The sequence below is a fragment of the Salmo salar genome, chromosome ssa05 (genome assembly GCF_905237065.1).
Source record: "Salmo salar chromosome ssa05, Ssal_v3.1, whole genome shotgun sequence".
In the NCBI taxonomy this organism is placed as follows: Eukaryota; Metazoa; Chordata; class Actinopteri; order Salmoniformes; family Salmonidae; genus Salmo; species Salmo salar.
Genome location: NC_059446.1, coordinates 26,565,043 through 26,591,573, shown reverse-complemented (window position 1 = coordinate 26,591,573; position 26,531 = coordinate 26,565,043). Strand labels below are relative to the sequence as shown.

The 26,531-nt window shown below is 41.3% G+C and overlaps 1 protein-coding gene across 10 annotated transcripts in view; it reads left to right on the top strand.

Moving 5' to 3' along the window:
- The window catches only part of LOC106604539 (prominin-1-A), a 111,546-nt gene that overhangs the window by 834 nt on the left and 84,181 nt on the right, over positions 1 to 26,531 (top strand). The window lies entirely within an intron of this gene.

Sequence of the window (26,531 nt, the reverse complement as noted above, 5' to 3'; positions counted from 1 at the left end):
AAATCATGCCACGAAACACTTGATATTTGGCTGCTGTGAATATGTCACTGGTTTATGCAAAACATGCCCATCAAATCCTTAAAACTGTCTTTATTTGCATAATATTTATCTTGTGCCTTAAATTCATTCATGCATGGACATGTACAGTATGTGTCCACAACCGACAGTATACTTGAAGGCAGTATTTTGTCTATAGTGTACTGCCCAGAGCCAGTGTCAACATAGTTAAAATGTCACTGACCTCTTGCTGACTGTGTGCATCATGTGGTCACTGGCCATTAGATAGTTTGAGTACCCAATGCACCAGAAAACGCCATAAAATGGGTTGGGAGGTGGTCCATTTGACCAATTAAATTTGAATGCATTAGGACTAATTTTCCATATACTCAAATAAGATGTCTTTAAAGTGAGTATTGGGTGGTCACTTGAATAGAGGGGTTAGTAGACAAGACTACCCTATATCTGTGTTCATAATCAATTGGTAAATCTGGAGGTAAGGAGTGGCTCCCTGTATCACAGATTTTAATTAGGTAATCCCATAATCTGGAATGCCATATGTTGCTGTGCTTTTAGTTTACAGGATTGTCAGTCACTAATTGATATAGCTCAAACTCACTTACTCAATGGAATACATGTTCAATTTGTTCATTGGATATAATTTAACTTTTGGGTTCTATTACACATCTCAAATCAGTGTATTAGTCGTTTACACAGATTTGCAAATGCAGCGAAATTCTTGTTTCTAGCTCCAACTGTGCAGTAATACCTAGAAATCTATAAGGACAGTTGAAATCCCATGTTAGAGATAATGAGGTTTGCATGGTAAAATCTGGCTTCTTCTGGACAGTGCATTAAAAAGGTTCTATGAATGTTAAATTGAACACCCAAATGAATTATCTGACCATGAATTAGACTATGTGCGTGACCAATTAGCTAAATATATTTTCGACATCCAGACATATTACTGTAGGGGGTTCCATCATTTTTTTCAAATTCATCTTATGTTTAACTTTTTTTTAATTCTGGGGAACTGAATTGCCTTGACTGTATAGCCACGTGTTCGCCAATTTAATTGGGACAATATAATGCACGCATGGAGATTTAGCATGATAATCCAGCAATCTGTCAGGCCTATTTTGATTAGAGGGGACAGGCTGTTATGGAAAAACCCTGTGGGACTTTCAGGGCTACACAGTGTACCAGCCCCTATGCTTCCCTGTAACACTGTTGTGACTGCCATAAAACCTAGTGTGGCATTGTGCAATTTTCAGAGAGAGAAATGTATTGGACCAAAACTGATTTCTTAATGCCATATAACATCTATTGTACTCCTGTTTTTCTCTATTCATTTCTTGGTGATGCGCCAGGGCTCCAAAATCAACAATCAGGGCTGTAAACTTCCAAAATATCCCATTCGAAGGCCAAATATCCCATTTGAAGGCCAGATAGTTCAGGTGGGAGCCAACAAACTACTGGTAGGGGAGCCCACCAAGTCTTAGTAATGGTAAGGGAAACATTTCTTGCACTGGCAAAGGTGTGGTTAGGGGGTGTCCTCCTCCCTAGCACATTAGAGTAAACCCTCATTTCTGTGACAGTCTTCTCTTGGTTACTATCACGTTTTTAGGTAAGACCCAGATGCAGACAGTGTTCAAGAAACAAACGTTTATATCTAAAACGGGCAGGCAAACGACAGGTCAAAGGCAGGCAGGGGTCAGTAATCCAGAGAGGGTGCAAGTGGTCCAAAACGGCAGGCAGTCTCAGGGTCAGGCCAGGCAGGGGTCAATAATCCTGTAAGGTACAGAACGGCAGGCAGGGTCAGGGAAGGCAGAACGGTCAAAACCGGGAAGGACTAGAAAACAGGAGCAAAACACAGGCAGGAGCAGGGGAACAAAACACTGGTAGGTTTCCCGAACAAAACGAACTGGCAACAGACCAACAGAGAACACAGGTATAAATTCACAGGGGATAATGGGGAATATGGGCAACACCTGGAGTGGGGTGGAGACAAGCACAAAGACAGGTGAAACAGATCAGGGTGTGACAGTTACATAGTACGGCAGGTAGTCTAGCGGTTAGAGCGTTGGGCCAGTAACTGAAAGGTTTCTGGTTCGAATACCCGAGCCGACAAGGTGAAAAACTGTCTATGTGCCCTTGAGCAAGGCACTTAGCCCTAATTTGCTCCAGGGGCGCCGTACTGCTATGGCTGACCCTGTAAAACAAAACATTTCACTGCACTTATCCGGTGTACAGTATGTGACAATTAAAAATAAAATAAAAAATACTAGTATTTTTTTTCCCATCACCAACTGGTGCTGTGACAACTGCAAGAGATAAGGTCGAATTTCCAAAACATCCATTTTGTTAGGATTTATGGAATTGCCTACATCACACTGCTAAACTACAAGATGTTATCATTCAGTTGTTAATGACAGCTTTTCTTTACTGCCTGCCAACCTGTAAGAGCTGTTATTAGCAATATAGCAACAGTTGTCTACTTGTCTATCACTCCCACCCACTCATGCAACCAAGCGCTAGGCTATCCGACACATGGCCAAACACATGCACATCACCCACACATAGTCACACAGCAATAGAACCAGTAAAGCAAATGACTAATTTATGTTGTTCCTCCACTTGCTGTCGTTTCAAACCATTTGACTTATGGTAATAGTACTGTTATGTAACATAAATCACCCTACACTTGAGACAAGATTTTCTTATGCAGTTCCTGCTGTCATCCCAAGTCTGTTGGTGTGAGGCTAGAGGGATTATACTAACTACAGCCATGCAAATCCCAGTTGAAAAGTGCTCTGTGACAAATAGAAAGTTTTCTCATCAACGGCTCAATTCGCCACGTCTGCTTGCAATACCCTCTCCCCGAAGTAGCTATGACAGGTGTAATATTGACTCCATGGACACAGCGCTTCGGCGAGAAACGGGCATTAGTTAAGGCTAGGGAACAGTTGCCAGGGAAACACATGCACCTATTTTTGATTTCCCTCTTTTTGCCCAGCATATGTCTGCATGGATGGTGTAATATGAAGTGTGCACTGAGACAGAGTTTGGAGGCAACTACTGCATTTTAGCGGTTTTAGCAAACCATATTTCCACTGTGCTGGAGGTGCTTCGCTGAGAGAAGCAGCACCTTTCAATCCCAGTATTGAGTGTCTCTATAGAATACATTGTTTCCGTTGACATGATGGATTTTTGGTTTAACCCATGGAAGGAGAAAGTGCTACGTATCAGTAGCCCCTGGCCTTACAGCATACTAGGGAAGAGGAGCCTGGTATTTAAACCATAACAGATGTGTTTAAACACTAATATCCTCTTTAGCTCTCTTGGTATAGGCCTAGGTGATAGCAGGGCCTAATCCTACTTCACACATGATACACTACACTACAAACAGTGTGTCATGCTTCTGCAGTGCACTACAAGGCACTGTGTCTGAAATGGCAGTTATGTGCTGTGTCTGAAATGGCAGTTATGTTTTTGTGAATGTGAACGGCAGCTGTGGGATGATGGGGAATTTAGAGGGGCAGAGATTGGTCACAGATGGCGTTGTAAATGGGCATCATCTGTGGTTTTCTCCTCACAAAGATCCCCTCCCTTGGCTCTGCCGGATCCTCTCAGGACATCATGGTTATGTATGAATGGCCCTGCTACAGTACGTACTGTTTACTAAGTGTAGTAACAGTATGTATAGATACTGTTGAGTGAGACGTAGCCTATGCAGAAAGCTACAAATATGAGGCTATGACTCATCCATCCATATGGAGCTGGAGCATGCATCTTTGTCCGTCACTATTTTCTCTTTATTTACTGACTGAAAACAACATGCCCCCTTTTCCCAGTTGCTTTGCATTGTGCGTCTGAAATGGCGATAATAGCCTACTTCCTGAGTACTGTACATCAAAGTCCTACTATGGTTCATCCTGTCCATGTCAGTCTGTTGCTCTTCACATTCAGATAACGCTCCTTTGTGAGTGGGTTGCATTCAAAACATCTGTCACTTGCATATCACCCCATTACATGTAGGAATATCTGTATCTATAGCTCTGCTTACCGTAACAGGAAGTCAAGATGCGAGTGGGCTGGATGTATGGAGCTGTTTGTCTGGTGTGTATTTATGCCTGTCACAAACAGTCATGTCACTGTGGTGACTGTGGTGCCCGTGGCGTGGTAATGCTCCAAGACAGCCATGGGCATAGCCTAACATAATGCCAGCTGAACGCCTGTGGCAAAGTGCCACTCTGTCACGTAGCTTAGTAGGCCTATGTATTCTCCTGCACCCTATTGAGCCATTTCATGTATATGTTTTATGATTTACATTATGCTTTGTTTATAGACTTAATGTACTTTTATGCCATCTGAAGTAGTCTATAAGGCCACGTCTTGAAACAGGCTGACAAAGAGTATTAAGTGACTAACGTGGACATTCTGTCCATTGGGCTCAAACTGCATATTATGTAATATGAGCACAAATAGATCTCAATTATTCTGACATTGTCTGTCATTCAGAGCCTATCATTATGTGCAGTTAGTGTTTCAGTCTAGCTACAGTGAGGGGAAAAAAGTATTTGATCCCCTGCTGATTTTATACGTTTTCCCACTGACAAAGAAATGATCATTCTATAATTTTAATGGTAGTTTTATTTGAACAGTGAGATACAGAATAACAACAAAAAAATCCAGAAAAACGCATGTCAAAAAATTTTATAAATTGATTTGCATTTTTATGAGGGAAATAAGTATTTGACCCCCTCTCAATCAGAAAGATTTCTGGCTCCCAGGTGTCTTTTATACAGGTAACGAGCTGAGATAAGGAGCACACTCTTAAAGGGAGTGCTCCTAATCTCAGCTTGTTACCTGTATAAAAGACACCTGTCCACAGAAGCAATCAATCAATCAATCAGATTCCAAATTCTCCACCATGGCCAAGACCAAAGGGCTCTCCAAGGATGTCAGGGACAAGATTGTAGACCTACACAAGGCTGGAATGGGCTACAAGACCATCACCAAGCAGCTTGGTGAGAAGGTGACAACAGTTGGTGCGATTATTCGCAAATGGAAGAAACACAAAAGAACTGTGAATCTCCCATGGCCTGGGGCTCCATGCAAGATCTCACCTCGTGGAGTTGCAACGATCATGAGAACGGTGAGGAATCAGCCCAGAACTACACGGGAGTATCTTGTCAATGATCTCAAGGCAGCTGGGACCATAGTCACCAAGAAAATAATTGGTAACACACTACGCCGTGAAGGACTGAAATCCTGCAGCTCCCGCAAGGTCCCCCTGCTCAAGCAAGCACATATACATGCCCGTCTGAAGTTTGCCCATGAACATCTGAATGATTCAGAGGACAACTGGGTGAAAGTGTTGTGGTCAGATGAGACCAAAATGGAGCTCTTTGGCATCAACTCAACTCGCCGTGTTTGGAGGAGGAGGAATGCTGCCTATGACCCCAAGAACACCATCCCCACCATCAAACATGGAGGTGGAAATATTATGCTTTGGGGGTGTTTTTCTGCTAAGGGGACAGGACAACTTCACCGCATCAAAGGGACGATGGACGGGGCCATGTACCGTCAAATCTTGGGAGAGAACCTCCTTCCCTCAGCCAGGGCATTGAAAATGGGTCGTGGATGTGTATTCCAGCATAACAATGACCCAAATCACACGGCCAAGGCAACAAAGGAGTGGCTCAAGAAGAAGCACATTAAGGTCCTGGAGTGGCCTAGCCAGTCTCCAGACCTTAATCCCATAGAAAATCTGTGGAGGGAGCTGAAGGTTCGAGTTGCCAAAACCTTAATGACTTGGAGAAGATCTGCGAAGAGGAGTGGGACAAAATTTTTGTAAGTCGCTCTGGATAAGAGCGTCTGCTAAATGACTTAAATGTAATGTAATGTAAATGTAAAAGAGATCTCCTGAGATGTGTGCAAACCTGGTGGCCAACTACAAGAAACGTCTGACCTCTGTGATTGCCAACAAGGGTTTTGCCACCAAGTACTAAGTCATGTTTTGCAGAGGGGTCAAATACTTATTTCCCTCATTAAAATGCAAATCATTTTATAACATTTTTGACATGCGTTTTTCTGGATTTTTTTGTTGTTATTCTGTCTCTCACTGTTCAAATAAACCTACCATTTAAATTATAGACTGATCATTTCTTTGTCAGTGGGCAAACGTACAAAATCAGCAGGGGATCAAATACTTTTTTCCCTCACTGTATTGCCACTCCATTGTGTAGGAGCAGGTGTGACTACATTGTTGATATCAAAATAACACAATAGTTTTCACTGTGGTCGTGATACACTGCCAAACCAATTGACTAAATAACTTCAAGAAGATAATCATAGATAATCATAGAATGGGATAGTGTGAGGAAACTAGTCACTCACACCAACAAAGGCTGGGACAGGTGCTTGGAGTTATCACTTTCCTTTCAGATGACTTAGGCCTAAATCTGGTCAAGTTGATTTGTGACTACTTTGGCTTGTCTTGCCATACTGTATTGAAAGTCAACTCAACACTAAAGGTGCTCTGGATGGGACACAACTGGAACAGCTATTATAAATGGCGACCCATTACATTGAGTCGACTTCTTTTGAGCTGTTAGTGTTCATTTTGGTTTTATGAGCTCCTTGCTTTGTGTGTTACTGCAGAGAGGGCATTTATTTGTAATGGAGTATCGAACATAAATTGTTTGAAATGAGGACATGGAGTCACGGACCATGAATTATAGCCAAGCAAGAGTTATTTTCTTCCTACTGTACAAAGCAAATGTAACTCACCACCTGGATTTGGTCTTATGTAGCAAAATTTGAATTTCAGTTTTTTTTTACATTGGATAAAAGTAGAGACTCAGAGCTACAAAATTGTATATCATGCACTGTATTTGAGGAACAATGGGAAAGTAATTCTGCTTTGAAAGTTTATAAACTTGTAAACTCACTTTTGAGAAAATGACATTTTAGTGTTTCGGTGAGAGAGCTCCTGTTTGTCTACACCCATTCAGCTTCGTTCACTCTCTTAAGCTTTAGCCCCACCCATCTCCTTGCGTTCAGAGCGCACACTTGATGCTCTGGCTGATGATTTGTTTACCTCTGGATAACATGTAAACAGCCTAACCAGCTCTGCTGGCAACAATTTCATTATGCTTTTTTGCCGACGTTTACTGACACCGGCCATATTCAACAGGTGTTGTACACTTAATCTTAAGACATGTAGCTAGCTACCAAGGTAAACAATTAACCTAGCTAGGTAAACAACATGTAAGATCACACACATCACGCCACCTAACCTTAGCTAGGGAGCCAGCCAGCTAACGGTACACTTTAGCTTGAAATGAAACCACTTTCTGCCAAAATTAGAAACGTGAAATATCTGAAAATGACTATTTTACCCGTATACATCATCATGCATGGTGGACGCATCTCCCTGTCACGGATCCATGCCACAAATTCCCTTAGTTTGAAGAGGTAATCCGGAAACAGGTGTTTTCCCATCTCTTTAGCTATCATACTCTAATTCCACTGATTTCAAAACTTGATCCTCCAGAAAGTGGAGAGCAACACATACAGCTACATTAAAAAAAGCCGCGTTCACCTTGATTAACAACAGACTGACCAGCTCAAATAGACAAAAGCCTTCTATATGGCAGACCAATCCGAACTCATCTCTCGGCATGTCCAGCCCACTCATCTCAGCCAATCATGGCTAGTGGGAAGGTTGCTGTCTTTTTATGTGGCCTAACCAACAAGGCTTATAATTTAACAATTTTATTCGTATTTACAGATGGAATACAAGTTTGTTATTAAGGCACATGAAAGTTCACATGTTCAAGAAGCCATTTCTGCCCAAAAATGGATTTTGATAAAACATATTTTTTTTATGTTCAAACTGCTCTCCTGTGAAGTCGTGACTTGCGACATATGCCTAGTTTCCTGAATTGGGTCACAAATGCCAAAACCCCCCACCATCGCTCTATCCTTTAGTGCCACCATCACCATGGGACGGCAGGTAGCCTAGTGGTTAGAGCGTTGGACTAGTAACCGAAAGGTTGCAAGATAAAATCCCCGCGCTGACAAGGTAAAAATCTGTCGTTCTGCCTGAAAATGGATGAAATCAAAATAAGAATTTGTTCTTAACTGACTTGCCTAGTTAAATAATTGTAAAATAAATCGCTTCCAAGGGACTGGGTTATGTTGTAGGTTATCCTATAAGCATTAGGCCTATTCTGCCAGGCTTTTTAACTAGGTCTTGAGGCCAGCAGCAATATAGCATATATTCATAAGCCCAGTCTGCCAACATCTGATATGCATGAGTTACAATATTGCCTGAAATCAACTCTCTGTCACTCCTCCCATTCAAATGCAATGACACTCAAAGTTCAGCACCTCCTCACTTTCAGAAATAACGCTGGAATCAAAATCCACTCCTTTTTGCAGACACAATTCATTGGCACGGTTCTCCACTTTTCAAAGCAGTTTGAAGGCAGAACACTTCTCTTCCATGCAGTTTATAACTAACTAGGCCTACACATGAATTTCTCCTCGACTTTAAGCCAACGCTGGAGAATCCAAGATTAAGTCTGAGGTACAGGCTCATGCCCCTCCCCTTGTGACGGTTGTATTTGAACCATCCAGAAAAAAAGCTTTGCATAGTGTTCCACATCAGTGTGGTATTAAAGAATATAAGACAGAACCCCTGCAGGTACTCGATTCCCCCGAGGGGAAGGCAGCCAAAATGCTAGTACTGAATGAAGTGCTTATTTTTAGTGGAGCTACTTTCTTTCACACAGCCTTGGATGGGATTTGGTCCAAGCTGCAAGACAAAGAGCTGAACTCGGAGAGTGCCCAGTGCTGAAAGACTCCTAATTGCCCCCAGAATATGTGTTACGTAAAACCTTTTTCTCTGTAAAGTGAATGACCATTCAATTTGCCAGCAAATCTGCATGTAGGAGGATGCTCTTCAACAGGAGTGGCACAAATTGATTAAAGTACATAAAAAAAAAGGTATTTCCTGAAATTCTGATCCAAGAGGCAAGCTGTATCTCATTAATTGAATCTTGCCATACCAAATGCCAGGTTGGCATAATAGCAACATGAGAATGGAACAGATGATAAGAGATATGGCATTAAGATGGCCTGGGACTTTGAGGCTTTCAGGTAATGCTATAATGACACCAGTGCTTCAATCTGCATAAATTCAATCTGCCAAAGAGCTTAGAAATGGAGTGTGATGGAAAGACCGAGAGAGAACCACACATAAAAAAAAACACAGTAAAAAGGCAGGAAATCCACATAAAGATAGGAAGTGAAACAGTCAAAGAACCAGACAGGAAAAGAAGCATAGCAGTGTTGTCTGCATAGAGTAGCCAGCCAAATAGAAAAAGTACCCAGCCAGGTGCCCCCGGAGGGTTCTAAATGTCTTACTGGAGGAGCTCCATTTTGGTGGCCTCTGGTACGTTCTAATGCCTTGATTCCATCTGGAATACATAGTGAAATTATTCAATACTTTATTGAGTTTACCTCCCAGAATGGAAAAATGTGTTGCGGTATTGTGTAGAAAGACTTGACTTTCCAATTTAAATGACTGAAAATGTATGAAATCAGTGTATGGATATCGCCTAGGCCTATGTGACCAGACTAAGAGAACATTTAAACCGTCTTCTCTTGATATTAGTCTAATTTGCAGTTTTACTGCAAGATATGATTTGCCACATTGATGTTTGTTCTTCAAATTATGTATTTTATTAAAACAGACCAAATGAAGTAAATAGCCCACATTATCTTGAAAAATACATTTAAATGTTAAATGGAAATAATACAAGGGCTATATCAGTCTTAAGTATTATATCTTTCAGATTTTACATTATTAATAAAATATCTTTAGGTAGGCCATTATTTTTGCCTGATTTGTTAGTTTTTTTCCCCCCAAATTCCGTTTTCTCCGTTGAGTTTTTCCAGGTTTCCTTTCTTTTTTAAAAATGTCTTCATATTTTCAGTCTCAAAATCACACTTTTTTAATTAAAAAAAACTACAAAATTGGATGCTCTGAATCTAAGTCCACAACAGTGCTTAAACCTCATCAGGAGACCACTTTTAGGGTGGTCTCACCGATGTGATTCGGTAGGCTGCACTGACTGATGAGACCAGAGTCACTCACTTTAGCATGACTGTCTCGGTTTCCACCAGATAGCACAGCCACGAAGTTGAAATTGACTATACCGAAAATATCCATGGAAACGCAAACGTGCTTTTTGGTCTTAATTGAAGGTTAAGGTTAGCTGTGTGGTTAAGGTTAGGTTTAAAATCACATCTTAAGAAATTGTAGAAATAGCTGGGGTTTCTGACTTTGTGGCTGTGGTAACTAGTGACTACCCAGTGTCTGGCAAGCCCTGACATCCTAGGAAAGGAAACCTAGGAAATCCTTTGGTTTACTTGTCCCAATGCGATACCATGGACATATAATTATGTGGCATGATTTATGAATGGAAAAGAGATATAGCAGATCGACTTTATTCAGTAAGTTCGACACCTTTTATAAAACGTTGTAATTCCTACCCCGTTCTTACGATTTAGATGTAAATACCCTCAAATTAAAGCTAAAAGTCTGCACTTTCGGCTCATTCATTATTTAATTTCAATATGCTGTGGTAGACAACTAAAATAATAATAACTTGGTCAATGTCCCAATATTTATGGACCTAACTGTACATAGAGATAAAAGAGGAAGAGACATTTAAAGATGAAGAGAAGCAGCGAAAGAAGAAGAGTGACAAAGAATGAAATAGATAGCGTGTTGGAGAGAGAAATAGAGAGAGCTGACATCATGAAGAGACTGTTGGGGCTATGTCTTGCTCAGGCACGTCATATGGATCAGGCCTTGGAAGCTGAGCAGGCGAGCATGCCGCTCTCCTGGTGAATGGATGGCATGCCATGTATCCTCTCCGTCGTTTAGTTCTGCTTCATGGGCGGGCGCAATCGTGCCTACTGGGAGCTGGCACTGGGGACATGGTGAGTTGTAATTGCAGATGTGCTACATTAAGGGTCAGCCTGCCAAAGCCAGAGATGACTACTCGGACTACCCACTCTGCGTGGCATCAGCTTCAGTGCCACTTAGGCTGTTTTAGAGTATGCTTTTAGCCTTACTACATTTGAGAGAGAGCAAAGTTAAATTGATCACAGACGGACTGTTTCACAATGCAGGGGCGAGGTTAAGTGCATGTCTCAATGCAGGGGCGAGGTTAAGAGCATGTCTCAATGCAGGGGCGAGGTTAAGAGCATGTCTCAATGCAGGGGCGAGGTTAAGAGCATGTCTCAATGCAGGGGCGAGGTTAAGAGCATGTCACAATGCAGGGGCGAGGTTAAGAGCATGTCACAATGCAGGGGCGAGGTTAAGAGCATGTCTCAATGCAGGGGCAAGGTTAAGAGCATGTCACAATGTAGGGGCGAGGTTAAGAGCATGTCACAATGCAGGGGCAAGTTTAAGAGCATGTTATGTAGCTCTTGAGGACAGGGATTGGTTGATGTCAGGGATATGTCTTTCAAAAACCAATCTTAATGCTGATTGGTTAAGGGCCCAGCCTAACTATCCTTAACCCATCAAGGAGTTTTTCACACAGACACTGAGTACAGGACTTCTCTGCATTTTTATCCTGACATGAAATGTCAAATAATCTGGAAGGTTAGCCTATTGATCGGACCACAAGTAGGGTACACTTTAAATCAGATGGCGGACAGAAAATTGCCCCTGTGCCGCATGTTTAAGACCTGTGCTCCTGACAGCAAGCAACACATGATGTCACAGCTCTGTCTGTCTTATTGGCAGAGTGGGGTAGATTTAGCTTGCCTCCTCTGATCAATAGGCCCCCACCATCTGTAGTTACAGTTGACTGTCCGTCATTGTCGCCATGACACTGGTGTTAGCTCCTGAAAAACTATTGCTCAGTTTGTGGTGCGCGGCATTGCGGTACCACATACCGCTATCAGCATTTTAGCCAAAGACTGTTATACTAGCTGTCTAGTCTGTGTTTTATAAATGTGCAATGAGCATGAAACACAATTATATAAGAACTGGCAACTCATTCAGAGAAATAAGGTAGGCCACTTGATTTCAACACCTGAACAAAGTGGACAGGCTAGCATGCTGTTCAAACTGTTAGAGATAGACAAAAGGGTGTGTTCATAACAATTCAACTGTTAGCTAGCAAATAGATCCTCTAAAGATTAGCTGGATACTAGCACGTGGGATTGTGCTTGACCGATTGTTCGAGACGTGTTCATTTTCTATAATGCCTGCTAGAAGAAGTTAGTCATTATTAGTGAATGTACATTATGCATGGTTCAGGTTAAATTTGTAACAAAAAGGTAATTTTAATAGACAGACTTGAAAGCCAGATCAGTTAACCCTAATGCAAAAAGAAAACAGGTTTTGATCAAATCATTAAATGATTAGTGGGTCTTATGGTTGTGGAAGGCTTTTTTAGCCTAAGTATAATTTCTCAAACCCTGAATTCATTAGATTATTGCGGACTGTTTGAAATGCAGTGTACTTGACCTTTAATTGTACAACATAGCTTATTTAGAGAGAACATTTTTAGGCAATATTGCCCAGCCCTAGTGGAAATTCTTAAAACTAGGCTAAACTTGGAATGTGTGATGCTCCAAATCTTGCAGTAGGCCCAGGCATAACCCTTTGACTGTACTGTACTGTGGGTCCAATCCCGACAGAACCATGTGTGGTCGTGTAGTGTAACAAAGATCTTTCATGTTAGTTTGACAAATTTGATGGTCTTTCATCCAGTTCTGTATCACATCTTATGTCTGGGTCCATTAAATGAAAGCGGTCCACATTGCCATGTGTAAACACATCTGTGTGCTTTAACTCGATTGCTCTGCCTTTTTAGATGCATATTACAGAATTATGTTATAATGCCATACCAATGCTGTAGTTGAAAGAACCATTCCAATTACATGGCAATCTTAAAATCCCAGACTTCCTTTTGGTTTTACTTAAGTGCTTTGAGTGAATCATGTAGCAAACCAAGCAGGAGGTCATATCCCCACAAAAAAAAAACTAGACTGACACCACTCCCCTTTTCCTCCTAAAATGAACTCTACCATCAAGCTCTGTTCTCTGTGGCCTGTTACCCTTCCTTCCGACCCACCACAGTGGATCATAATGATTATTCTTAATAAGGATATAAAGAAGGAGTTATATGAAAATGTTGTCAATGACACTGCCTCTGGGGGAACACTCAAATCAATGGAGTGGAGAAAACATGAAGGAAAACATTTCCTTGATCACCAATGCCCCAACAAGATGCCATTTGATGAGCTATGTGGATGAAATGTGTCCCTAGGAGAAAGAAAGGCAAAAGACCCAGCTTGGTTTACTGTTTGCTTCAGCACGCTTGGGGGAAAAGGGACAAAGGAGGAGTGGGGGAGGGAGGGAAGGAAGGAGCGAGAAAATACTTTCGTTATTGTATGCAAGAATGCGTCTGCATGGTGAAAATTGGATGTGCCTGACTTCAGTCTTGCCTGTCTGTCTGTCACTGTGTGTTTTTCTCAACTCGTACATGTGTCCTATTTCTGTGTGTTCTCTCCAATGTTCTTTCAAACTGCACACTGTCACTATTCTGATGTGTGTATGCATACTGTACCATACATACTGTACATACTGTAACATACATACTGTACCATACCGTACCATACATACTGTAACATACATACTGTACCATACTCTACCATGCATACTGTACCATACATACTGTACTAACACATATGGAATCGTGTAGTAACGAAAAAGTGTTTAGCAAATCAAAAAATATTTTATATTTGAGATTCTTCACAGTAGCCACCCTTTGCCTTGATGACAGCTTTTATAGAGAATGATTTATTTCAGCTTTTATTTCTTTCATCACATTGCCAGTGGGTCAGAAGTTTACATACACTCAATTAGTATTTGGTAGCATTGCCTTTAAATTGCTTAACTTGGGTCAAATGTTTTGGGTAGCCTTCCACAAGCTTCCCACAATAAATTGGGTGAATTTTGGCCCATTCCTCCTGACAGAGCTGGTAACTGAGTCAGGTTTGTAGGCCTCCTTGCTTGCACACGATTTTTCAGTTCTGCCCACAGATTTTCTATAGGATTGAGGTCAGGGCTTTGTGATGGCCGCTCCAATACCTTGACTTTGTTATCCTTAAGCCATTTTGCCACAACTTTGGAAGTATGCTTGGGGTCATTGTCCATTTGGAAGACCCATTTGCGACCAAGCTTTAACTTTCTGACTGATGTCTTGAGATGTTGCTTCAATATAGCCACATAATTGTCCATCCTCACGCACCCCCACAACATGATGCTGCCACCCCCGTGCTTCACGGCTGGGATGGTGTTCTTCGGCTTACAAGCATCCCCCTTTTTCCTCCAAACATAACGATGGTCATTATGGCCAAGCCTATCAGAAGCTTCTAAAGCCATTACTTCATTTTCTGGAATTTTCCAAGCTGTTTAAAGGCACAGTCAACTTAATGTATGTAAACTTCTGACCCACTGGAATTGTGATACAGTGAATTATAAGTGAAATAATCTGTCTGTAAACAATTGTTGGAAAAATTGCTTGTCATGCACAAAGTAGATGTCCTAACCGACTTACCAAAACTGTAGTTTGTTAACAAGTCATTTGTGGAGTTGTTGAAAAACGAGTTTTAATGACTCAAACCTAAGTGTATGTAAACTTCCGACTTCAAATGTAGGCAGGGATAAAGTGACTAGGCAACATGGCGGATGTGTTGTTGCCTACCCTCACCACCTGGGGGAGGCCCGTCAGGAAGTCCAGGATCCAGTTGCAGAAGTAGGTGTTTAATCCCACGGTCCTTAGTTTATTGATGAGCATGGAAAAATACTTGAGTGATTCAATCAGTACAATGTAAATACATTTAACTAGGCAAGTCAGTTAACAAATTCTTATTTAAAATGACGGTGTTAAACGCTGAATTGTAGTCAAGGAACATCATTCTCACGTAGCTGTTCCTTTTGTCCAGGTGGGAAAGGGCAGTGTAGAGTGCAATAGAGATTGCATTCCACACCTCGGGTTGTGCTTACTTCACTGAACTAGGCTCTGCTTGCCCACCAATAGCCTTGTTTGGGAGAACGCAGAAGTTTGTTCAAGCCATCCCTGTCCCAGAAAATCACATTGCATTCTACTCTGCCATACAAGCAGGGAGGAGTCGAGCGAATTGACGAGTGCCTTGGAAATAGGCCTATATCACAGATTTGCAGTATACCATTTCCACCGGTAAGCCTGTTATATGGATGCCCCCCCTATACGGGTAAGAAGGTTTAAGCTGGAGTAATATTAGAATATTGTCGGTGCGGCTGGCTTTTGTAGTCCGTTGATTCGTTTTTTTTGTTGTAACCCAAGGTCCCATCAGTTACAGTGCCTTCATGGGTAAACACGAGTGATGGGACTTGACTTGACAGACTGTCTCTCTCCCTGTCTCATAAGTTTTCTCCTTTCTTTCTTTCTTTCTTTCTTTCTTTCTTTCTTTCTTTCTTTCTTTCTTTCTTTCTTTCTTTCTTTCTTTCTTTCTTTCTTTCTTTCTTTCTTTCTTTCTTTCTTTCTTTCTTTCTTTCTTTCTTTCTTTCTTTCTTTCTTTCTTTCTTTCTTTCTTACACAATATGTCCCTCTGTACGCTTCTCTGAGACATTGATGAAGCAAAGTACATTTTTCCCATCTGTGTTTGATTCCTGCCTCCTCAATGATGCTCATCTGATTCTGAAAAATACGTTTAATGCTTATTACAGTTCCTTCGAATGAGAAAGACTGATTATAAATGTGTGTTTACGTCATTCTGTGTGTATCACCAACCCAGGCTCCCTTCAGATTATCTTTCGAGATGATTCATGCGCTGCTGAATTGGGTACATGTTGTATTGTGTGCCCCAGTGCGTGGGCTTCGATGTTCACTCAAAAGAATGTAAGCGCTGCGCTAAACGCTCTGTTTTACATGGACACCCAGGGGGCTGAGACTGAGGATTAGCATCACATTGGGGGTGTTTGGAGAGATGTGATCATAGTTTAGATGGTGTAGTCATTCTCTATTGGCATCAATTAGACAGTACCACTTTGAACAACCAACACGTTTTAAGGTAAACCTAGGCCTAATAAAGGTTTCATAGACCTTGTAGGCCTTAAAGGGTGGTCTAGTGGTGCAGTACAGTATAAGGTGAGTTCTTATGTGATGCCACTGAAACTTTGTAGCTCTGTGGAGACGCCATTTGGTGAAGTCTGGCAATGATGGACAGTGTATCATAATCCCACTCATACGTCAGTTCTGTTACTTCTTTTCCTCTTAGGAAATGGAACAGACTTGTACTTGAATTAGCCCAGGTAACTCAGCCAGCCCCTGAGGATGCCCACTTGCTACATTTTAACTAGGCAAGTCAGTTAAGAACAAATTCTTCTTTACGATGATGGCCTACCTCAGCCAAACCCGGACAACGCTGGGCCAATTGTGCGCCACCCTATGGGACTCCCAATCACGGCCCGATGTGATACAGCCTGGATTCGAACCAGGGACTGTAGTGATGCCTCTTGCACTGAGATGCAGTGCCATAGTGCAGTGCTATAGGAGCTCTTTATTTGTTAGAGCCTATCTACTTCAACCAGTTGATGCTGCACACTCATCCTAAGCAGAACAAAGAAAGTATTAGACTTGATTCTTAGGATATTCTCGGCTGTGCATTTTAAGGGGCTACCTCTGGGAAATCTCCCAATGAAATATTTATCAAAGTTTTCTTCTTTATCTCCAAGGCTAATATCATCTGAGAATGGGATTTGCTGCGGTCAAATCAGTCTCTCACTTACTCAGGCTCGGAGGCGGTGAGATGGTAGCTGGCTTCCACACGCTTAGCGCAGATAGAGTTAACGAAGACGGAGAGAAGTGGCGTGGGTGGGAAACATAATCAGAGGTAAATGTGAGCTGCTGTGCTACCATTGATGGAGGAGGATTAGATGTCTCTATTCACTGGGCCCGGGCTTGGATCCCTTCCACAATTACATCCCCTTTATCGCTCTCTCTCTCACTCTATTCTTTCTCCCCTTCCAGAGCTACTCACTCACTCACTCACTCACTCACTCATTCACATACACTCTCACTCATTCACATATCGGGCCCACACATCCATAAGCCTCTCCTAAACGTCTGGAATACCACTTAGCTAAGGCATAGGCATTTGCTAGTCCTCAGGTTGAAGGACGTTAGTCATCAGGTGAGTGATTCACTGGCATGTTTTCCTTTGTATGAAGTGTTTCTGATCTATGCCTCCATAAAACGTTTTCCTTCACCTCTGAAAATGGAGAGGTCGATGCCCATAGGGGATCCTATCCATCTCAACTACACAACATGATTTGGACAAAATATTTAATTGCGATATTTTGGCCAGATATTGTGATTTTCAAACACTTTGGTGAAAACTTGGTCATTCCACCAGACATGGTTAAAACAACTGTCAGGGTAGAGAACATCACTTCTAACATGAGATCATATGAATGAATACATACTGTGCTAAATGAATCCAAAAACAAATGAAACAAATCTTTTTCAAATTGTTATACTATAGGCTACATATGATAATATATTATTATCACTCCTACATTTTTTTAGTATTTGTTTTAAGGGGGGGATCAGCTTTAATATTGAGGATAGATTGATGGAAGCAACAATGTAATTGTCTGCATAATTTCCAATCCCCCATATATTTTTGGGGTAAATATATATATCTACATACATATATACATATATATATATATATATATATATTCGCGTTTTTTTAGAATATACCTTTATTATTCCCCGCAAACCCTACCCCCCCTCCCCCAATTGGAGTAAACTAATAAACAATAACACTTAGGCTTCTACCTTCAGTTTATACATATACACATTTTACAGACACAATCTATTTTACAATAGTTATATTTTGTTTGTTTTTAGTCCTTCCTCTATTTCTAATGTCCATCCAGTTTGATTTCTATTTGTAACTGTGCTATTTCACAGCATTTCTGAACATATATACATTTTACAGACCCCGTATGATTTACATTGGTTATCTTGTTGTTATTAGTCCCACCCTTCAGCTCCATTCAACCTCTCCCATCTATCTCTTAACACCATCCATTTTGGATTTCTATTTGCCATATATTTTTCAACTGTGCTGTTGAAAAAAACACATTTATTGTATTATTTGTTCTGTCTTTTCAGGTGGAATAAACTGAAATTGCAACCAACTTTCTAAGGCTTGTTTAAAAAATAACGATATTTTGGAGATTTTTCAAATAACCGAAAGTGAGCAGTTGTAATCTGAAAAAAGGGCAAAATGTCATTATTGAACATGGGGTGAGACATTCTTACTAATTTACTAGAGAATCATTTTGGATTTAAGTATAACTTTTGTATGACTGATGCCTTTAGTGAGAGGTCTAATGCTTTAATATTTATTCATTTCTGCCCTCTGAATTCATATTCATTATATAAATAGGCCCTTTTAATTTTGTCTGGCTTGCCATTCCAAATAAAATTGAATATTTTTTGGTCACATAATTTAAAAAGCAGGTCACTAGGTGTAGGCAAAACCATAAGCAAATAGGGGAAATGTGATATGACTAAAGAGTTAATCAGGGTGATTTTTCCACAAATAGACAGGTATTTTCCATTCCAAGGTAGCAAGATCTTATCTATTTTTGCTAACTTTCTATAAAAATTAATGGAGTGAGATCATTTCTTTCTTTCATGCTGTGTGTACCGAGTATGTCCACATCCCCGTCAGACCATTTTAATGGTTGGTAAACTACACGGTAATGTAAAAGTTGATTTTTTTTTTGTGATCCAATATGTAATATAGTACACTTGTCATCATTTGGTTTTAATCCGGAGTATTTAGATCCTCTATGAGGCTATGGAGGGATTCTAATTGTGGTTTTAAAAGAAAACATGAATCATCAGCGTACAATGACATTTTTGTTTTTAAGCCATGGATTTTTAAAACCTTAATATTATTGTTGGATCTAATTTTAACAGCTAACATTTTGATGGCAATAATAAATAGATATGCCGATAGTGGACAACCTTGTTTTACTCCCCTTGACAGTTTAAAACTTTCTGAGATGTAGCCATTATTTACTATTTTACACCTAGGGTTACTATACATAACTTTAATCCATTTTATAAGAGATTCTCCAAAATTGAAATATTCTAGTCATTTATATATAAACTCCAGTCGTACTTTATCAAAAGACTTTTCAAAATCAGCTATGAAAACCAAGCCTGGTTTCCCCTATATTTCATAGTATTCTATTGTTTCCAGTACTTGTTTTATATTATCTCCAATGTATTGTACATGTAAAAAACCTGTCTGATTTAGGATGAATAATATCTGACAATACCCTTTTTAATTCTATGCGCCAAGCATTTAGCTAGAATTTTTGCAAAACAACACTGAAGTGTAAGAGGCCTCCAATTTTTTTATATGGACTGGATCTTTATTTATACCACTTGGATCCTGTTTCAGTAATAATGAAATCAGACCTTGTTGTGTGTCCGAGTAATCTACTGTTTGTATAGGAGTTGTTAAAACATGCTAATAATGGTCCTCTGAGTATTTCCAAAAAAAGTTTGGTATACTTCCACTGGTATGCCATCCAGCCCTGGAGTTTTCCCAGCCTTAAAGGCTTTAATTGCATCAAGAATTTCCTCCTCTGTAATTTGGCCTTCACAGGAGTCTTTCTGTACAGATGTTAATTTTACATTATTAATAGGAAAAAAATCCAGACAATTTAGCTTCAGTTAGTAGAGATGGAGGAGATTGAAACAAAAACATATTCTTAAAGTACTTTATTTCCTCTTTCAAAATATAATTCGGTGAATCATGCGTGACTACCATCATTTGTAACAAGTTTCAATAAAAAAAAATTGGTAACATTTCTATGTTGAAGATTGAAAAAGAATTTGGAGCATTTTTCCACATATTCCATCCAGTTCGCTTTAATTGTTTTAATATATTACACTCCATCTTTCTTGAATAAGTTCTTCCATTTCTTTTTGTTTTTCCTCTAACTTATTCTGTGCCTCTATGGTACAGTTTTTATTGCTATCTAACTGTACTGTTAGTCCTTCAATTTCCTTTGTTAATATGGACTCTTTTGATCTAAATTGCTTTTGTTTTATAGATGAGTACTGAATTGCATGGCCTCTAAAGGCACATTTAAAAGTGTCCCATAAAATAAGGGGATCTGCTGTACCTATGTTATGTCGTAAAAAGTCAGTTCTAAATTATTTTGACCTAGTTATAAACAAGTTCATCCAGTAGGCTTTGATTAAATTTCATATATCCTCGCCCATGTGGAAATTCTGTAAGAGTAATATATATGCCAATTATGTGATGATCTGACCGCATTCTGTCCCCTATCAACACTTTTTAAACTTTTGGTGCCAGAGAGAATGACATAAGAAAGTAATCAAGACGACTAGCTTGATTAAGCCTCCGCCATGTATATCTCACTAGGTCACGGTATTTAAGCCTCCATATATCCACTAATTCCAGTACATCCATGACATTCATGATTTCCTTAAGTGCCTGGGGGTGATAGTTTGTAGTGTGATTTTCTTTACGGTCCATAGATGTATTTAAAAATGTATTAAAATACCCCACCATAATGATAGAGTCTAGTGATGCTTGTAGAGTTGATCAATTCTTATATATATTTTCAAAGAAGCTTGGATCATCATTATTTGGACCGTATAGGTTAATAAGCCTTATCTGTTTATTGTCCAATAACATATTTGAAATAATCCATCTACCTTGATGATCTGTTTGGACAATTTGCACATTTGGATCAAAATTACCTTTAATTAATATCATCACCCCTTTTGAATTTCTTTCCCCATGGGACAAATATATTTCACCCCCTCAGTCCTTTTTCCACAGAACTTAATCTAAAATTGTTGAATGAGTTTCCTGTAAACAATAGATATTATATTCCTTCTCTTTTAGCCAGGGAAATACTGATTGTCATTTCTTATTATCTGCTAAGCCATTACAATTATAACTGGCTATACTTATTTCACCACTTACCATAATGAGACACAAGTTTCAATTCTATTTATCAAAATATATGTTTGTAAACGTACCATTAAAAAGTAACATGATTGAGTGTCTGTATAGCTGTACCATGAAATCTGCATTGCTACTAAGTAAGCCTTCCACTATTCCACCCGCTAAAAGCCCTCCTCATCCCGAGTTGGGTTGTCATCCCAATGCCCGGCAGCCCACCCCCGACCCCTCTTAAAAATCCTGTTTCTTATTTTCCATAATTAGCTATTAATATTTGTAGTAATGTTGTAAATTTATGCAAAGGAATTTTACCTCTCATCAGTCTCGCCATTATCAAAATTACATTATGGCAAGCAATTATTATATTAGCAAACAATTATTGTGAATCATCCTATATTGTCCCTCACATCTTTTACTCCCTCGTAACAGTTGTGGGATACACACACAACACACACTCAACCCCTTTCCCCCACAACAACCATAGACTCAGATTCTCAACAGTTGCACCATCCCAGAGCCCAACTCAAGGAAGGTCTTGATTTACAAATGCATATACAGTTGCAGCTGTATGAGAAGGCCTGCAAAACTCCGCAAAAAAAATGGGCAGAAATGGGGTAATTTGATTATCCATTGTCACGTCCTAGATGGAGGTCAGATATATCCCCTTCCTCTGAAACACCCACAACATGGTCCCTCGTAGTGACCATATTCCCAAGCATCTCCGTGCAGTCAGACCTTTGATTTTGTGCCACCAGGGCCACAATAATATGCCCCCTCTCTGAATGTCCGAGTTAGACCCCCTCCCCATGGGTTACTGCAGCTAATGTTGCCAGCACTGCCACTGCCTGGGTGGGGGCACACCACCGGAATCCCCACCGGCTAGGTACAAGGTCGTCAAGGTTCTATTATGCTCTCCCATCAGGGGGCTTTGGCTTTGCAGGACCAACCCTGCCAAGCATGCTCAGAATCTTGAGGGGGCGGTGCTGCTCTAGAAGGTCTCTGACCGCATTTTGGCTGCATACAGGCCGCTTACAGCAGGCCCATAAAACAGATAGGGACTTCTCCTTAGTATCTGGGTCGTTCAGGTGGGTGTCTAGGGTATAGGGTTGTGGACCGTTCCGTCAATATAGGTCCATAAATAAATAAATTAGATGTATAATTTATTTGAGAAATGTAGTTCCCCATGATAGGACAATAAATAAATTAGATGTATAATTTATTTTAAAACGCTGTTCCACCATGATTGGACAACAAATAATAAATAAGATGTATAATTCATTATAAAATGTATATCCCTCATCTGCACAACATTGAAAGCTCTCTCACAACACCTGCTCACAGAAATACATTGGTTCTGGGATATGCAACCATTTCCTTTCTCTCTCAATGCCACACTTTCCCAAACACCAAAAAACACACCACACCATCCATCCACACATACTGTGCCTTCTGTTTACTATGTTTTTATATCCACCATGTTGAATTAGTGCTTTTGTGTTCCAATTAGTTATATTTGAAGATAAATAGAAAAGCTATATATTTTTTTGTATTATTACAATCCATAACTGGGCTAGAATTGTGTGTTTCATTATTTGCCTCTGAGAACTTTGTAATTTTTAAAATAGCCATGGAGTCTCTTTGTGTCTCTGAACAACTGGTTATCAATATACAGTTTAATCAACCACGAGAGCTACGCGTTTCCATTTCAATCTGTTTCCTTGAAAATTGGATACAGCACTTTACGCCGTTTTGCAATTTCCTTCGGTAACTGGTCATTCATGACTATTTTCGTGCCAGCAAGTTTTATACCCAGGCTTTTAACCATTATTTTATCTTTAAAGAAAGCAAATTTGGCAACGATTGGGCGTTCATACCTCTGCCCTCTCTGTCCGAAGCGGTGTACACGCTTGTGTTGGATTTTGTTGAAAGCTTCGTGTGGGATCTGAAGCGCTATATGGAGGAACTCTCTAACTACAGATTCAGGAACAACTTGTTCTTTCTTTTGGATACCTGTACGTAGCAGATTCTCTCTCATGAATCTAGTCTGTATGTCAAGTAAGGCTACTCTCAGAACAATGTTCTCCTTTTTAAGTTCATTAACTTCAGTTTCAATCTTATTGACTGTCCCTTTTAGCTTGTTTGTGTCTTTCTCTAATGTTGCAGCTTTTTCGTCACTCATCCCGAGGCTTTCAACTCTTGTATATCCTTACTGACTAGTTCAAGTTTGCCCAGTTTGTCATTTATTGATTTTAACAAATCGGTTTCGACCTTTACCAGATCGGTGGTGAAAATATTATTGTCTGTGTCTGTAGAAGAGTCATGTTTTCGTTTTGAAATAGGTTCCCCTGTCTTACTCTCCGTCATGTTTGGGCGTTGCTTGTTTTCGTAATATTTGACAATACATTTCTCTAGTCTTATGATTTGTTTTGTGTTGTTATCCAGATTGAAGATTATTACCCACCAGATTGTGTAGTGCTAATATTTAGTCTAATTTACCGATATTGAATATTACGTTTTTATCTTGAGGTGGTCTACATAGCTGTGTTTAGTCCGCCATCTTGCTGACTGACTCCTAAGCTTTGTTGGATCGTGAGCGAGCGCAGCGCCTTCAAACATACATTTTTAACATGGTCATCAAAATATAGTGTGCTATAAGTGCAGCACTAATGTGTTCCTATTTCCTATTTTACCATTATGAGTTCTTCAGTCATAGGCTGCAGATGGAATAGGAAGCTGAAGTTGTGTAATTATGTATGTAGAAGTAGGCTCCGTCACTATTAGAATTGACATTTTAAGTCAAAGTTCCTTAAAACCATTTAACACGTAGCCTACCGATTGCAAGGGGAAGCCTGTGTCCAAGATATTGGAGTCTGGCCCAGTCATTCAACGTGACATTTACATTTTAATCATTTAGCAGACGCTCTTATCCAGAGCGACTTACAGTAGTGAATGTATACATTTCATTTTTTCTTTTCTTCCCCTATTTTTTTTCGTACTGGCCCCCCGTGGGAATCGAACCCACAACCCTGGCGTTGCAAACACCATGCTCTAACAACTGAGCCACAGGGAAGGCCAACATGTTTCTAATTCTCCCTTCATTTTGTTATAGAGTGTTGGGATGGCAACTTGGGAGAAATATGTGCGAGATGGAATCTCGTGTCCAGCTTGTTTATCATCTTCTTGAAGCCGTCTTTGCTGACTGCGTAAATAAGAACCATGTGTAACCGACACAGGGATTCAGGAAGCAAGTATAGTTAGTGAGTTTAATGACGAAGAACATGGAACGATACAAAACAAGGGAAGCGTCTAACATGGAAACATAAGCAATATTGCCTGGTGGGTAATAACAAAGGAGTGCAAGATAAAGGGGAAGTAATCAGGGTAGTGATGGAGTCCAGGTCTGAGTCATGATAGGGCGCAGGTTTGCGTAATGATGGGTTTCCAGGACCGGTGGTTAGTAGACAGGTAATGTCAAGCACCGGAGAGGGGGAGCGGGAGTAGATGTGACAATTGTTTTTAGTAGTATGCACATAGACACAGTTTTTGTGGATTACCTTGATGTTGTGACAGGACGGCCCCCCACGCCGACTTCTGAGGCATCCACCTCCACCACGAAGGGCAGCGTAGGGTCTGGGTGTTTCAGCAACGGGGCAGAGGTGAAACGCCCCTTCAGCAGGCGGAAAGCCTCATAAGCTGCAGGATTCCACGCCAACTTACAGGGACCACCTTTGAGGAGAGAGGTACAAGGAGAGGCGATGGAGCTGAAGTTCCTGGTGAAGCGGCAGTTAAAGTTGTCAAACCCCAAAAACCATTGTAGTCGCTTTATGGTGGTTGGGACTGGCCATGACCTGACCGCATCTAGCTTACTTTTCTCCATAACCAATCCCTGTGGGCTGATTCCAAGAAGGAGACGGTGACCTGGTGGAACTGGCACTTCTCCACTTTGACGTACAGATGGTTATCCAGGAGGCGTCCCAGGACTACCCACATTGTGGGCGATGTGCTCCTCCAAGGTGGCTGAGTAGATCAGGATGTCGTCGATATACACGACCACCTGGCACCCAAGCATGTCCCGAAACACCTCATTAACGAATGCCTGGAACACCGTCAGGGGGTAGATGTGGAGGTGCAGAGTCTGTTAGCAGGTCAATGACACAGTCCCATGGGCGATGAGGAGGGAGATTGGGAGGTTTTCTCCAAGACTCACACCACCTGAGATCCTGGTAAACCTCCGGGATGTTGGCCTGGAAGGCAACCACAGGACTCTCAACCGACATGGAACCACAAGGTAAGGGAAAGCAGGTCTTCCGGGCACACAGGCCGTAATTGCCATCCTCGGCCAGGATATAGTGGGGTGTCGTGGTGTTGGAGCCACAGACGGCCGAGGACGACTGTGTACGGGTGCCTGGATGATGAGGAAGGGGAGGCTTTCTTGGTGCAGGGGTCCCACGGTGATGGTGAGTGGTGCTGTGATGTGTGTGTTTTCTCGGATTAGAACATAGCGGACACAGTTGAAGCTGGTGTGTCTCCTGGCCACAGTTGGGACAGAGCCCCAGCTGTCTCCGACAGCGTCGCTCAGCCGCGGGGAGGCATGTGGCCCTTACCTCCATGGGTTCAGGCTCTGACTCAGATCAGTCAACAAAGGAGGGAGAGAGGCGATGGGAGTCCCGACGCTCCCGAAGGAGGTTATCCAGATAGATGGCCATCGTGATGAGTCCGTCCAATGAGAGGGTGTTGTCTTGGCATGCCAGGTTCGTATAGACCTCCTCACGCAATCCTCTTCTGAATAAGGTGCGGAGCGCCGGCTCATTCCATTCGCTGGATGCTGTCAATGTACGAAAGGTGAGTGCGTACTCCACAGTGGTCTGATCCTCATGCCGTAGTTGGAGTAGGCGCTCACTCCCTCTCTGCCCTCCGGTGGATGATCAAAGACTCGTCTGAACAGAGCCATGAACCTCCCATAGGAACCCAGCTCATCCTCTCCTCTCTCCCAGACGGCTGTAGCCCATTCCAGCGCTCACCTGGTCAACAGGGAAATAACCGTGATAACCTTGGACCTGTCGGGTGGGGGCTCCCATTTGATGAGCAAAATAGAGGGAGCACTGGAGGAGGAAGTCACGGCATTTGGATGGAGTCCCGTCATATTTGTCTGCGATGGACAAATGAGTCTCGCTTACCTGGGCAGACTGCTGAATGGGCTGAGATGCTGGCTCTCTGGGTCAACTCATGGTAGAGGATCCTCTGCTCGTTGGAGGTGACGACCCTTGGGGAAGATCTAGACGTTGAAGAACGTGGAGGACCTCATCCATCGTCGTTCCCAGTTGCGCCAGCTGATCGTGGTTTTGGCGAAGTAGGTCTCCCTGTTTGTTGACCATCTGGGAGATGTCTTGGTTGGCTGCTGCTTCCATTTTGTGAGG